The sequence below is a fragment of the Calliphora vicina genome, chromosome 1 (genome assembly GCF_958450345.1).
Source record: "Calliphora vicina chromosome 1, idCalVici1.1, whole genome shotgun sequence".
In the NCBI taxonomy this organism is placed as follows: domain Eukaryota; kingdom Metazoa; phylum Arthropoda; class Insecta; order Diptera; family Calliphoridae; genus Calliphora; species Calliphora vicina.
Window position 1 is genome coordinate 106708490 of NC_088780.1, and position 17158 is coordinate 106725647.

The 17158-nt window shown below is 29.6% G+C and overlaps 1 protein-coding gene across 2 annotated transcripts in view; it reads right to left on the reverse strand.

Moving 5' to 3' along the window:
- The window catches only part of Gprk2 (G protein-coupled receptor kinase 2), a 342733-nt gene that overhangs the window by 279951 nt on the left and 45624 nt on the right, over window positions 1–17158 (reverse strand). For both annotated transcript variants that reach the window (XM_065515447.1, XM_065515446.1), the window contains exon 3: window positions 4350–4387. The gene's annotated coding sequence lies outside the window, so the exon portion shown is untranslated. The remainder of the gene's footprint in view (window positions 1–4349; window positions 4388–17158) is intronic.

Consider the following 17158-nt stretch of genomic DNA (forward strand, 5'->3'; position numbering starts at 1 on the left):
CGTCAAGTGAACCAACTTTTGAAATCGATGTCTTCCGATCGGTTAGCTCTATTGGATAGTAACTCAGACACAATTTTTCAACAACATCGGTCGAGAACTCTCTGAGTTATAGGGGGTAAAATTTTGACAATTTGGTCAAACAGGGGTTTTTTCTTATCCATGTAACTTATTACCTATTGTTCTTAGCAAAATGTGTCCCAAATAGTATAGATAGCTATTTCTTCGATCTTTCGAAAAAAAATATTTAAAAAAAAAAATAAAAAATTTTTAATATTTTTTTTCCGAAATCAAAAACTTTTTTGACTTTTTTTTAAAATGGGTCCTTTTTTTTTTTTTTTCTTAAAATAAAGTTTAGATATTTTCCTTGAACACCTACTTGGTCGCTTAGTGGGATGCGAGTGGGATATCTATCAAAATAAATATTTTGTAACTCAAAACATAAAATTTTTGACTTTTTTTGCAAAATCAAAAACTTTGTTGACTTTTTTTTTTCAAAATGGACCCTTTTTTAATCTTTTTTTTAGGTCAAACAAAAGCTTAGATATTATCCTTGAAGACCCTTTTGGTCGCTTAGTGGGATGCGAGTGGGATATCTATCAAAATAAATATTTTTTAACTCAAGACTTACAATTTTTGACTTTTTTTTTTGCAAATACGATTTTTTTTCCAAATGGGCCCTTTTTTTAAGATTTTGCCAAAAAATCAAAAATTGTATATCTTGAGTTACAAAATATTTATTTTGATAGATATCCCACTCGTATCCCACTAAGGGACCTAAAATATCTTAAAGGAATGGACCTAAGCTTTCTTTTGACTAAAAAAAAATTTTTAAAAAGGGCCCATTTTGAAAAAAAAATCGAATTTGCAAAAAAAAAGTCAATAATTGAATGTCTTGAGTTACAACATTTTTATTTTAATAGATATCCTACTCACATCTTCCTAAGTGACAAAATAGGTCTTAAAGGAAAAGACCTAAGCTTTCTTTTGAGCAAAAAAAAATTTTTTAAAAAAAGTCCCATATTGGAAAAAAATTTCGATTTTGCAAAAAAAAATTAAAAAATTGTTACAAAATATTTATTTTGATAGATATCCCACTCGCATCCCACTAAGGGACTAAAAATATCTTAAAGGAATGGACCTAGGCTTTCTTTTGAGCAAAAAAAAAAATTAAAAAAGGGCCCATATTGGAAAAAAATTTTGATTTTGCAAAAAAAAATTAAAAAATTGTATGTCTTGCGTTACAAAATATTTATTTTGATAGATATCCTACTCGCATCCCACTAAGCGACCAAAAGGGTCTTCAAGGATAATATCTAAGCTTTTGTTTGACCTAAAAAAAAAGATTAAAAAAGGGTCCATTTTGAAAAAAAAAAGTCAACAAAGTTTTTGATTTTGCAAAAAAAGTCAAAAATTTTATGTTTTGAGTTACAAAATATTTATTTTGATAGATATCCCACTCGCATCCCACTAAGCGACCAAGTAGGTGTTCAAGGAAAATATCTAAACTTTATTTTAAGAAAAAAAAAAAAAAAAAAAAAAAAGGACCCATTGGTCCTTTTGCTAACCTTGGTGCAAATTTCATCCCGATCGGAAGACATCGATTTCAAAAGTTGGTTCACTTGACATGAAATGCCCCATATATATAGTTTTAATATCTATTTAAGTTGCTAAAAAATAATTCTAATTATAACAATTAGTAAGAAAAAGTGCATAACATTGTTGCTAATAACACAATAATTTCAGACATTTAGTGAGATAATAACAATTTTATCTTGTACAGTTCAATTATCAAATTAAGAAAAATTTAATTGTCTTTGCTAAACTATAAATTGTAGATAAAAGGTCATGATCATGATTGAAATTACTTAAATACTTACGTTACCCTAACCATATCCAACAATAATTGTGTTGCCCATTAACGTCAGCATCATGATCGTTTGCTACACAAATTGCAAACAAAAAAAGGGGCGTTTGGCCTTCTGCTCTCGCGTATTCATAACGCCCAAACACACTTTCATTTTATGCGATTCAATTTTCATTTATTTATTTATTGATTAATCAGATTTTTCACTACAAAACTTAAATAAACATGATCAATGATGGCGATCGTTCATTTAATTATTATTATTTGATCTTTGTATTGTTTATAATTTTGTTGGTTGCTATTTAAATACATTTAATTGAATTTTTTCAAAATTAAATGTTTTTAAAAGTAATTGATGACATGGTACAACAACAAAATATGTTTGTGTTTTAAAACACTTTTGATATTTGTTAAAAATTTTTTGGGAGAAAAAAAAAATAAATTTTGATGGAGTAGATTGACAGACATGATGTTAAAGAAATTAATGTTTTCTTTTTGCCTAAATCTTAATGGTTGCTAATGGAATTTGTTTAATTCAAGACACCAAATGTTTAATGGATTAATTGATCTAAGAGGTCACTTGAAATATTTAAATGGTTGTGGAATTTGTATCAAAAAAAGTATTTAGAATTTAATTAAAAAGTATATGTAAATTGTAATGTTTTGTAACAATTATAACACCGTGAGACAATTTACATTTTTTTAATGGACTTGCGCGAGACCATATACAAATGAAACTAAAGATCGCACGAGAGCGGGTCAATAAGTCCGTGACTTTTTGAATGAAACTCAGGTTTTTTGATAAAAAATCATTTTAGTTTCCTTTGAGCTCTAGAGAATTTGTCCAAAGTTTCTCCAATTTTTGTCTCCCCTCCATAGAATTAGATTTGTCGTGGTCATCAAACTAGGTATTTGTTTGTGAGTCAAATCTGGTTCCGTTGAGACATTTCTTTAGGTTTGAAAACAAGAAATAGTCACGCCGGCCTAAATCCGGACAATAGGAAGAGGGAGCAATTCTTAGCCGAATTCATGGATTTTTGACATGGGAAATGCACATGTATGCATCCGATTGTGAGCAAAAACGACACCCATCTTGCGAAAAGCTTTTTCATACCCAAGTGATCAATCAAAATTGAAAGCATTGAACCATGTCAGATGCCTATGGCTTCCACAATCTCTCGCACTTTCAATCTCCGATCGACCAATACCATCATATCGGGTATAGAGACCTTACCTGGGCGTCCAGAACGTTCGACATCTGCCGTGCCATCACGAAATTCAGTAAACCACTTGTTTAGCATAGAAATTGATGGTATTTATTAGGGTATTCATTCGACTAATGATCGTTCGATTAATCGAATAATTTCTTACGAATAATTATTCGAATAATTTAAAAATGGTCATTTTCGAATAACGAATAATTCGAACAATTCTATGTAGAATAAAACGAATAAATGTTCATTATTTTTAAATTTATTAAATTGCTTAAAATATTTCATAATTTCAAATTTAAATAAGTAATAATGACTCACAAAAATTGTATAGTTTCTGAAATTCGACAAATAACTAAAGACAAAGGGACTTTCGATCACTGTAGATGAGTGTTCCGATAGCTCCTTCTATAAATATATAAATATTACTGCAAGATGTTACAATTCTAAAAACAAATCTTTACAAATTTTTAACTTAGGACTTGAACTAATGAAAATAAAAGGTACGGAATAAAATATTTGTTATTTAGCTGCCGAAATATTAGAAGAATCGCTATTAATAATCAAAATATTAACTTAGATTAAAGTGGAGTTGAATGTGATGGAGAATGTGATTTTGAAACGGTCGTCGAAAGTGATATTAAGGATGACATTTATAATGATTACATTGAAATAGATGAAGGCCATGATCTTGAAATATATGTATATAAGTGATGTTATTATTATTTTCTGTTGAAAATTTAATGATGCACTTTGTTTTCGAATGTTTTTTTAACATTATCAATACTTGAATTGTTAACTTTAACGTTATTTTTTGTTTTTCTTTAACAATAAAATATTATAAAACCGACATCAAAACTTCATTATTTTACTTTAAAAAAAAAAAAATGTATTTATTCGAATAATTTGATTAATTTTAAACGTTTGATCGAATTATTCGAACAAGTTAAAATCTCTTATTCGTTTTATTCGAGCAAGAGAAAAATCGAATAATTCGACTACCCTAGTATTTATCAAGCTTAGCCTTGGTTTGAGTGATGATTCTGTCCTCAAAAATAATGACTCAAGTAACATCAATGGCTGTCAAACAAAAACTAAATGACGCAGCTGGTTCAAATTTTGACAGGTGTCAACTGACAGATGCTAAGTTAAGAGACGGGAAATTCAAAAAGTCACGGACTTATTTTCTGACCTTTTCTCCATTATAAATGACTTCTAAGTTTTAATGTATAATTTCAGAATGCATATTTTCCAAAAAAGTGTTTATTACTTACCGTTAGTTTAAAATTTGTTTATTCAAAAATTTAAAAATCTGAAAATATGTAAAAGAAAATAGATAAATAATAATATGAATAATTGATGTGCAAAAAAAAAAAAACGATGTACGAAAAAGCTAAGCGTATTGATTAGTTAATGATTAAGTTTAACTGAGAGAACAGTGTATATTATTAATGTCTACAAAGATTGCTAAAATATGGTATAGTGGAGTTTGAATAGAATACATATGTTCAATGAAATTTCCAAAAAATTGCAACAAAAATTAAAGACATTTATTTCTTATAACGGAAAATAAGTTGTAATTTCTAAAACTTGAATTTGTGAACTGGTTATTTCCAGCTTCAAACGGAAAAAAGCGAGGCATACAAAATATTTATTAATAAATTTATGTCAGTATTATTTTATATACTTAATGAAACATGCATAATCATTATTTTAGTTTTTAGTGTGAAATTTATCAATATAATAAGTTTTGTAAATGATCTCTTTTTTAGATCTTATTCATATAATTTACATGTTAATAAAAATAAAATTATTTTTGTATATAAACTTTTATGAGTTTGTAATTTTTTTGGAGGAAAATGCCGTCTTTAATGCATATTAAAGAAGACGTGATAACATCCCTTCTTGTAAGGCATGAATTATCAACATATTGGATGGTGTATAAAAGGCAACTAGATCGTGCTTCCGCGAGCACCTGATATAATCAATTCTGAAATGCACAATTATTTGCACATATTTAGTTCGATGAAATCAGGTTAATTTTAAAGCTGTGAAATATGCTTAGTTTGAATTCCTTATGCAGAGCCTCTACGCGAGGAATCCCATATAAAAATCATGTAATCTTTCATGCGAAGTGGTAGCAGTATACAAGTGCTCTCTGCCTTAAAAATCTGCTTCCGAGGAAGCACCATTTTTTGCTGGGTTAATGATATCTTTTGAACCCATAGGAATCACATTTTGTATTTTCCACACATTAATTAAAATTCTGTTATATTTTTGGTGTAAACAGAATGGAAAAATAATTATATTTTAGGATATAAAAGGATAAAGGACATTTTCGAGGTCATTTTGCTAAGATATGTGCTTTTTATAATATATAGCCATGTCCGTCTGTCCATCTGTCCGTCTGTATGTTGAAATCAACTTTCCGAAGCCTCCAAATAACTTACATACACGATTCATTCATCAATATATCGGGAACTCTTCCGGCTCCGTTGCTATTTAAAATCGAGACAATCTACAAATGGCCGAGATATAAGGAAAAAACCAGGACAACCTTGATTATTGGCCTATTTTTATTTATATCGGGATTACTCAGTCATTAATATAAACAATACGGATATCCAATATTTCAAAAACCTTTGCAATGGCGTATAGAATGCCAAAGTAAGTCGTACCTACAATGGGCCAAAATCGGTAAAAATATTTTTACCCCGAATTTTTTATCATTTTTTGTGAAAAATTAAAAAAAAAATATTTTTGTTGGAGAAATACTTCTACATCATTCTTTTTTGTATCACCAAAACCAAAATAATAAACGTTAATGCTGGATTGAAGCAAAACAAAATATCTAGGATAAATATTATATTAATAAATCAATAGCTTAAAAAATTATAAAGAAATTTCATGAGGAAGACCTCGTAAAACTGCTCCAATATATGTATAGATCACTGATTGACATACAGAGAACATGGAACATTGTTCTTCCGGTGCTAACTGACCAGCTATTTATTGTGATTTTTGTGTTATTTATTTGATTTGTTGTTTAAAGGTAATAACGTGTAGTTATGGATGCCGACCACTGGTCTAGATCCTTATATTAAAAGCATTCCACTTTCGATTATCCAATTATGTCAATTATTTTTTAGCAACAAACAATATTTTACACATTTTGTCAATAATAAACAAATAGAAAAGGAAACTATAAAATCTTAACTCGTATGTACGCCTATTAAAAACTAACAACTCTCTTAATCAACTTGTAAATCATATGCGCAACAAGTAGTTAATACTTTATAACAAATGTAAATTATTCGATTTAGTGAAAAAAAACTAACTGCCTATTTATCCGTCCGTACGTCCATCCATCCGTCTGATCGTCTGTGCTGAGCTTAAGCTAAACATTCAATAAGCGAGCGAGCGTTTAAAAAACTGAGCGTTTATGGCTAGAGGTTAAAACTAAATGGTTTTTAACCGGTTGTTGTTACATTTTGCTGTTGTTGTCGTTATTTGTATGATTATTTTTGTATAAACGACATAAATAACCGTTTTGTGGCATTTGACGTCACAGCAACGACATTTGTACGTCATGCAAATGATTTAAACGTGTATTTTTTGTTGATTTTTTTTATTTTCAAAACGATACGACGAATCGGTACTTAAATATTTTCCAATACATGCATGTGTATAAAATAAATAAATAAATAAATAAATACATTTAATTAAATATCAACAACTTACAAATATTAAATAGAAATAAAACCTCTAAAAAACCAACAACAACTATATTACAAACAAAAAAATAGTATTAAAAATATAAAAAGACAAGTAGACAGCCTGATAGACACAACACAAAGTTTTGATTGTTTTTGTTGGTGTTTCAGTTATTAATAAATTTTATATAAATACATATATTGAGGAGGAGGGAGGGATTTAATACACCATGTTAGTGCTACATACCCCACTAACAAAACAAACAAATAGTTTCACATTTTATTTAGCAATTCTATAACCAAACTGAAAATACAAAATAAACCACTTTTATTTGTCATAAACAGTGTGAGAAATTTATATGAAATGTTCACAAATATTCGTTTGACTTTGCACTGAAGTCTAAAGGTCCCATAGTGCAAAAGATATGAATAGTTTTCAAACACCTTTAATCGATTTACTGACTACACCTTAAACAAAAGACAATGACTTAATGACTGTCGACCTGTCTGTCTAAGTATGATTACAAGCAAATCATAAAGAAGAAAATGAAGAAGCAGGCAACTAACTACACCTTTAATTTACATCCCAACAGTTCTGTGTGACTGTCCCGAATTAGTGATTTTACCTATCATTTATTGTAATTGTGTACGCGGTTAATAACATCACTTATATACATATATTTTAAGACCATGGCCTTCATCTATATCAATGTAATCAGTATAAATGTCATCCTCAATATCATTTTTGACTACCGTTTCAAAATCACATTCTCCATCACATTCCACTCCACTTTAATCTAAGTTAATATTTTGATTATTAATGGCGATTCTTCTAATATTTCGCCAGCTAAATAACAAATATTTTATTCCGTACCTTTTATTTTCATTGGTTCAAGTCTTAAGTTAAAAATGTTGAAAGATTTGTTTTTAGAATTGTAACTTCTTGCAGTAATATTTATATATTTATAGAAGGAGCTATCGGAACACTCATCTACAGTGATCGAAAGTCCATTTGTCTTTAGTTATTTGTCGAATTTCAGAAACAATACAATTTTTGTGAGTCATTATTACTTATTTAAATTTGGAATTTCGAAAAATTTTAAGCAATTTAATAAATTTAAATATATATGAACATTTATTCTTTTTATTCGATTATTCTACATAAAATTGTTCGAATAATTATTCGTAAGAAATTATTCGATTAATCGAACGATCATTAGTCGAATGAATACCCTACTAGCTACCTAACTGGTTACTTGCTACATAACTAGTTAGTGCTAATTGACATCTCATAGACAATCCAATAACCGATTGCATGTAAAAAAAACCTTCCTCCGACAACTCTCCTATAGATTACTTCTGTTGGGTTAAATAACTACTTTCTAAAGTGCAGTGCAAAATAAACGTTTAAAGTGGCTACACTTCAGATTACTTAGCGACACTAAAGTGACAATAACCTTCACGCTAGTTTACATGGAATGTCAGTAGACTTAAGCAAAAATTAAAATAAACTGTATGAGAATTATATCAATAGAATTTGTATAAAATTACTCACAAAAAAGTGACTATACTATAGATTACTTAGAGACACTTAAGTAGCAATTGTCTTCCCGCTAGATTACATGAGATGTGCCGTTGTCGTTATATAGTTAACAACACGCAGAGAAAAAATATAGTTGTGCATGTTTACACAAACATATACTTGTTTACTGTAACCATATATATGGTTGATACAATCATGTGAATCGTAAGTTAACCATATTACGGTTACCACAATCATGTAAATAGTTACTGTGACTATAATATTGTTAAAAAACTTGTAACAATACTGAAATGGTTACAGTAAACATGCACAACTATATTTTTTCTATGCGTGTATGAAATTTGAAACACGACAAACTACTTGAGTTTGGTATTACACTTGTCCTCAATAGCATTGTATAGACCTATGTATGACTGTCCGGCCAACTGTGGAATTATACCCAGTTGGCCAGAAATTTTCGTCGATGTTGCCTTCAGGTCATTTTATAATTTGTCGGCTACTGAAGGCAAGTACAAAACAAAATCGCGTATGTTGTAGTATTTTAATATCCATTGTCGATTAGTTAACGACCATTCCATTCAATTTGTCATGTTTTAAACTATATAATATGAAGATACGGTCATCAACGATAGCATGGGAGAAAAATCGTGTATATAGTCGTCGATGACAACTTTAACCACATTGTCTCCCATATGTAGGGTATTCATTCGACTAATGATCGTTCGATTAATTAAAATGGTAATTTTCGAATAAATAATTAAAATGGTAATTTTCGAATAACGATTAATTCGAAAAATTTTATGTAGAATAATCGAATAAAACGAATAAATAAATATATATTGAAATTTATTAAATTGCTTAAAATTTTTCACAATTTCAAATTTAAATAAGTAATAGACTCACAAAAATTGTATTGTTTCTGAAATTCGACAAATAACTAGACAAAGGAACTTTCGATCACTGTAGATGAGTGTTTCGATAGCTCCTTCTATAAATATAAAAATATTACTGCAAGATGTTACAATTCTAAAAACAAATCTTTCAGGTACGAAATAAAATATTTGTTATTTAGCTGGCGAAATATTAGTAGAATCGAAATTAATAATAAAAATTTTAACTTAGATTAAAGTGGAGTTGAATGTGATTTTAAAATGGTCGTCGAAACTGATATTGAGGATGACGCTTATAATGATTACATTGAAATAGATGAAGGCCATGATCTTAAAATATATGTATATAATTGATTTTATTAACCGCATACGTAAAATATTTAATAAATCGAATGATAAACACAAATATTGCAAACTAACGTTTTGTTGCAAGAAAAACATGGAATTCGTCTTATACATGATTTTTAACATCGTTGAACATCTCTGTCTAACATGGTAATAAACTTTTTTCGTATTTGTATATGCGTCGATCATGCAGTGCCTGACTTCAAATTAGCCACGTTCTCTGACAATGATATCAAACTTTGAAAAGATTCCCTTTATTGTGAAATTCCCCAAGACCACTTTATTAAGCAAAGATTCGGCAACCTTGATAGAATAATTAATAGTGAATAATTAATTTACTAAAGAATTAGTTACTCAATTTAATACCCGAATTAATGAACGACATACAAATGTTCTTAATACGTTTATATTGTATTTGTATTCAGGATCATGTCCAGCTAGCTAAAATTTTTTAAAGCATAGCTCCAAAACGGAAACTAAAGGGTTTGCTAGTCAATTGTTTTGTAGATTGTTCGGGAGTTAATCTGATCAGAATATTTCTGTTGAAAATTTAATGATGGACTTTGTTTTCGAATGTTTTTAACATTATCAATACCTGAATTGTTTTTTTTGTTTTTCTTCAACAATAAAATATTAAAAACCCGACATCAAAACTTCATTATTAACTTTTTTAAAAAAATTTAAATTATTCGAATAATTTGATTAATTTTAAACGTGTGATCGAATTATTCGAACAAGTTAAAATCTCTTATTCGAATTATTCGAACTAAAGAAAAATCGAATAATTCGAATAACCTAGTAATTACAGAAGGTCGTTCATTGGTTCTTTGTTATAGTGGTGTTGCAAAATTGTTATGCTCTTTTCTTGCTATAATTGTTGTTGCTGGTTTTTGTAAATTTTTGATTCTGTGTATGTATTTGGCTTTGTTAGTTTTGTAATTTTATAAACTGTCTGCATTGCAATTCTCAGTAGATATAAGCGATTGTGTATTAATTGATATAATAAAGACACACAATACAAAATACATATGTATTTGGAAATGGAATAAACTTTAAATATCGACACAAGTAGTAATTAAAGGGAAACAAGTAAGAGTGTTATATTCGGCTGGGCCAAATCTTATACACCCTTCACCAAAGTAAGATAGAATTAAGAAATATATTATAAATAGTTCTTGGTTAAAAAAAAAAACATTAAAAAAATTAGCTATAACCCTATTGGGAAAAAATTTGTGAACAGAAGGTTACAAAATCAAGGTAGTCATATCTCAGCCAATTATGAGATGATTTTCTCGATTTTAAAAAGCAATTTACATAATTTGATGGCTTCGGAAAGTTAATTTCAACATACAGACGGAAATGGCTATACCAACTGCGAATATATATAATTTATGTGGAAATTACAAATGCAAATAAAAATAATAAAACGTACAAATTCGAAAAACTATTCGTTCAGAAAAAAGTCGAACAAACGATTATTTTGCCGCAAAAATCGAAGTCAAAAATAGTCGAAAAAAAGCTTATCATAAAAACTATTCAAAAGTGGAAAAAAATTCTAAAATTCAACTTTTTTAAAATCGAAATTTCGAGTTTTTTTTCCATTTCACTATCATTTATAAAACTCGAAAATTTCAAATTTTGAACTTAAATATCTTTTAAACTATGATATATAATTTCGTGAAATGAACAGAAATTTCTTTTTATGTACTTCTTGCTTTAAAAAAGAGTTTCATTAATTGCAATATGTTCATATTTATACAAGTTACAAGATGTACAAAGTTTTAATGGTGAGGAAAACTTTGTACATCTTGTAACTTGTATAAATATGAACATATTGCAATTAATGAAACTCTTTTTTATTCTAACAGGGTAATCACAAATTTAATTTTCTCAAAGCCTCTTTCTTGTTCTCCTCTACGATCCATTCATACATGAATTGCAATCGTACTAGTAGTTCAGGAGATTCAGATTTATTACCGCTTTCTTTACTATTGACCCCACTGTGCGGCAATCAAGAAGTCAGTCATATACAATGAACCGCAAAGTACCCACCAACCACACGAACAAGCTTTAATTCTGTTTTCAATTTAATTTTTTTAATTTCAATCATTTTGGTTTTAATAATGGAAAACGTATTAATTTATTGTTTATTATTATTTTTATTTCAGGCTTTTATGTCTTTAAAAATTAAAGAAAAAATTTCATTGTTTTTGTTGTTACGTTTTTTTTTAACAATAATTTTTTTTTTACATTTTTATTGTATTTTAGTTTGTGTTTGGTTTTTTGGCACAAGGTTATTTATTACGCAAAAATAAATTAAATACAACAAAAACAAAGTTTAAAACAAAACAAATTGAATTGAATTTCTTGTAAGTAATTCCAAATTGAAGAGACGCGTTGCGTTACGTTATAAATTAGAAATATAAAAAGTTTTTTTTAGTTTTTTGCAAAATATGTACTAAAACAAACGTATTTAAAAATTTGTATGTTCAACAGTTGCTATATAATGAGCGAAATCCCTAAATACTTTATAGTGCAATTGAAATATAAAATCCATAAACTATGTCATTATGTTATTTGAAAATTTGTTATAAAAGTTAGGAAATTGAGTAGAGCTGCATTTACAAGTTTTATTTGATTCACAGTTTCGAATTATTGTAGTTTTTATTTGCAAATTCTATGAATTTTTAATTAAGAACACAAGCATACGTGTGTTCTTAATTTTGATTAGTAAATCATAATTACCATATATCCCTCAGTTGTAAAATTATTATTTTCAATTGGTTTTGTGTCACATTTAATTTCAATAGAATATTCAAAAAGCAATTAACAAATATAGGTCATACATACGTACTGTGATCAAATTAATGTTTAAATATAAATGCGTACAAATGACAAATATGACACCTGGACAAAACCACACAAAGTAGTTCTGTGTAAGCGATATTTAAATGGTATTTGCAGTATTTTTCTTTTTTCAAATAATATCATATTTTGTTATTTGAATTCACTTTAATTCTGTAGAACCTGAATACTAACATTGTTAAACACTATTTTTTAATTCTGTAACACTATTCTTACTCAATATACACAGAAAAAACTATTTCTTAAACCGTTTCAATTCAAATATTTGTCACATATTGAACTGGTTTCAATTATTTCATAATTAAATCAAGTATTCATTTGCTCAAAAACAAAATTTCTTGATATTTTCTATTGAATTTTGAGTTTTGAATTTTATTATATTGACAATTGAATATATAGAATTTTCGTTATTGGTTGAATTTCAAATACAAAAATTATTGAAATTAAAAATTAAATAATTTTCGTAATTGAAACACAAAAAATAACAAAAATGTGTTTTCAATTACGAAAATTATCTATTCAATAATTTTTGTATTTGAAATTCAACCAATAACGAAAATTCTAGTCTATTTTATAGTATTTTACGAAAAAGTATTTTTTGTCATTACAAAATAAATAAACACCACAATGAGAATATGAAATAATTCATCGTTATTCTGGGTAAGCGAGTTTGCCAATAGGCAAAAAAAATATATTATTCCAAAGATAATAGTGTACTTTAAAGTACTTTTGGGTTAAAAGGGTAAAAATATGTTTTGTTTTCATTTTGTAAGCTTATTATTGTTATGGTACATATAAGTACAGTCGGTCGACAAAGGGTTAAGTGTGGTTACTGAGTCCCTGTCAGTATTTGTTTGCCTGTCTAGAAATGTGGTACAAGGACAGGGGAACATTTCAGAGTATGTTACCTATTTTACTCCAGATGGGCGACGGTATATTTTCCTTACCAATGTCAAAGAACGGTTGTACGTTTTTGGTAGTGGTTACTACAACATCTATGATGCCCATTGTGACTAGCATTCAATACTACTGGGACCACGAATTGGTCAATCATTTTAATGAGATCGATGAGGAGGACCTGTTAATGGCGAACATCAAAACAGGACGAACGGACAAAAGCAAATAATGGACACACGAGATCCAACACTGTACCTGCTACGATCAGTAACTCGTAGACTTTTGAAGTCTGTCTGTTCAATCAAGGAACTGTGCGTAATTTCCTCAACTTTAGATTCAGCAATCCAAAGCTGAACTAAGTGGTTCACAGCAGGATCGTTCATGGCTTATGATCAATGCGAGAAGACGAAGTCAGATTCAGCAATTCAAAGTTGTGCTTACTTCTGGGCACATTATATCACAACCACTACCTTCATGCCAAGATCATATTAGGATCATTGACGGCTAATGATCAATGCGGCAAAGCAAAGTCTGTTGTCAAAGTAATCAAATGTGTAATTTCCACGATTGGGGATTCAGCACTCCAAAGTTGCTACAAACAGACCTTGTATTAAGTGGGAAAGGTTAAGATAAACTAACTTTAAAGAAGATCATTTAGTCTATCGAACGCTGACTGTATTCTGAACTACTAGTGGAGGTGGTTCAACCACATCTTCCTCAAATTAATTCAATGATATCTCAGCTCTAAGCCTCAAGGAGGTTGATGTTCTGCAGATTGAACGTATTGATAATGGCCCCTTAATCGAAGCTCGAATATTTGGACGAAAATACAAATTTTAGATGACTGGGTTGGAAACCATAACGTGATTTCATACTTCAATGATGTTGCTAAGGCCGAAACGAGATCTCATTGGTGAATTTCCTCAGGTGACATTGTGCTTTTAGTACATCTCAGGCAACTTTAGTACATCTTTCCATAGTTAAAACGTTGATGGGCTCTGATGCAAGAAAGCATCCTGGAAATTAATTGGTTAACGAATACGCAGTGAACAAATCTTTGGACGACATAATCTTGTGGGACATACATAAGTCGTTGGATGAGTTACAAACATGACCAATGAATTGGCATTCAAGGAGATGGAATATGCTTCTAACAAGCATACTTACTGGAAGAAGTGTTGGACGTAAATCGGAACGAATCGGCTAGTGTACAATGTCTTTGGACGATGAGGAGGAAGAATCAGTATAATTACTTCAAAGTCACTGCTTCTATTTGCGTGGTATGGGCGTCTTTCATGATCTGAGACCATTTTTCATTTATATGCTTCAACTAGATTCAATATGTATCTATGGAAGTCACAATTGGCCTTAGGGAATCCGATTATATTCGTGTAATTGCGAGTCACTCACGTAACTCAAATACATAGACCCTATTCTAAAACGAATTTACAAAACTTCTCAATATTTCACTTAGTTTGTTAATATTGTTTATCAGATGTGTACTTAGTGTCCTGTATTGCATGTTTTATGAGTCGCAAAAAATGTATGAGCAAATTTATTTCGCAACAATATGTGTGTAACACTTCCTTCCATACATCATTTACTACAGTAATTTTATTACAAACAAAATCACACACTGTCCGGCTCTTACGTGCCAAATTGTCAGAATGTATACAGACTAATTTAGTAAATTACATTTTAGGGCATCATTCGATTAATTTATATCAAACATTTTGATGTCAGTATCTACACAACAGCGGTAGTCAACCATTGACTCTGCAAATATTCTCTTTTAGATGAATCTTCTATGTCATTGTTTCAACGGCTTTTAGGCATTTACTTGCTTTTTTCTTCCTTTTTACGATTTTGTTAATAAAGACTTTATAATAAAGAACTGAATGGACGACATGTTAAGTGTGGTTTATGGCAACTGTTCGTTTCTTCCTTTTCTGTGGTATATTTACGTTGACGTTTTACATGGTTTCATGTAATAAATTGGCACGAAATTTGGCAATAACTAAGAAAGTTGTGGGAAATGATAGAGAAGGTTTCCTAACTGGGAGGTTTGCAAAAAAGTTTACCAAAAAAAATCTAACTGATTGAAATATTCAGTGAGTGGCAATACAACGGATACTTTTTTGTTAAAAAACTATTGGGTGTAAGACTTAAAAATGCAGGACTTTTTAAAAGTTTTACATTTTATTTTGAAACATTAGTACAATATAAATTTATTCAAAGTATTGGTCATCTTTTCCCAACTTTCTGCCAACATATACATGGATTCCGATCCAAAAGAACTGCTCATCTTTTGAGGTCAAGAACGAATCAAGCTAATATCGGATACTCTGTTCCAAAGTGAAGCGTATCCCAGAGAGAGCGTTCTGCATCATTCGTAACAAATAGTAGTCGGACGGGGCACAGTCTGCACTTAAAGCGGACGAGGAAAAACTTCCAAAGCAATGTATACTTGGCTTTGGTGATGATTAGGCTGGTTGGTCGGGCTTTAAATACGATCTCTTACGCTTCGGGTTATCGTACTGGATCCATTTCTCATCACAAGTAATAATTCGGTGCAAAATGATTTTCTTTTATAGCGTTCAAGCATCATTTCAGACATGCAAAATCATCTTTCATGATTTTGCAAATTCTTCTTAAGTTTTACAACAATCTTCATGGAGTAATGCCTCCAATTCTAGTTCTTCAAACTTTTTGGGCTGGCCTGGGCGTTCTTTGTCTTCCATGTCAAAATCACAATTTCTGAACCGAAAAATACATCTCTTGCACGTTTTTTGATTTAAATCCAAATTTTGTCCTAAAAGACTTTTCTATTCCTTTAAGTTTTCTAAGTAATACCGAATCTCACTGTTATTACTTTCTATGCTCATCGTGTGTAAATATATAATTACATATTCCCTGACATATTTGGGCAAAATGCTAAACAACTTTTAAATTTATAAAATTTTGCGATGACATACCAAAAACAAAAAGAAACGAAAACTTCCATGACAATGAATCTGTCACTTTGTGGTGCAAGAAAAAAAGTAAGACAAATGTAAGAAACATAAAGAAACCAGCCACAAATTTAAATGAATGAAATGTCTGAGGTAGGAGAGAGTAAATAAATGAAACAGCCAGGTAAATTATGATAATAAAAATAAAACCAAATAAAAAAAATAACGCCATTCAACTTTTTTTTGGTTCATTTTGCAGACAATGTGTTCACTCTCAAGACAAAAAATTAAACACCTAGAGACAATATAAATTTATTAAAAGGTTCAACTAAAACAAAACAAATTATAATAAAAAAACACACAAAACGTAGATGAAAAAAGCTTGTAATATTTATGGCCTCATAAAGAAAGAATTTCAAATAAAATGTCCCTGGTATTGTTACACAAATGACGAAAGCTCATTACGTCTGACAGTTGTATTAACCTTGCCATTGGATGTAGTGGAAACAACATTGTATGATGATGGTGAATAAAGGTATTTAAAAGCACTTTGTTAAATTTGGCAGCTCTAAGTACATGACATGTTATAGCATGTCCTGCAGGCGTTGTTCCAGAGGGGGTGAAATAGGAACTAACACACCCTCGCCCCCAAACCGAAAACTTTTCATATAAAAATTAAAAAAAAAATAAAAATGTAGAACAAATTTTAATTTACCACACCCAACAAACCCCCCTCAAAATGATTGTCTTAGATACGAGCCTGATGTCCTGACATGCTATAGAAGTGCTTTAAACATTTAGAGAGCATTATAAATAGTTTATAGTTGACTTGGAAATGAAAAAAGTTAGTTTAAAGTTCAAATATATAACTAAACTGAC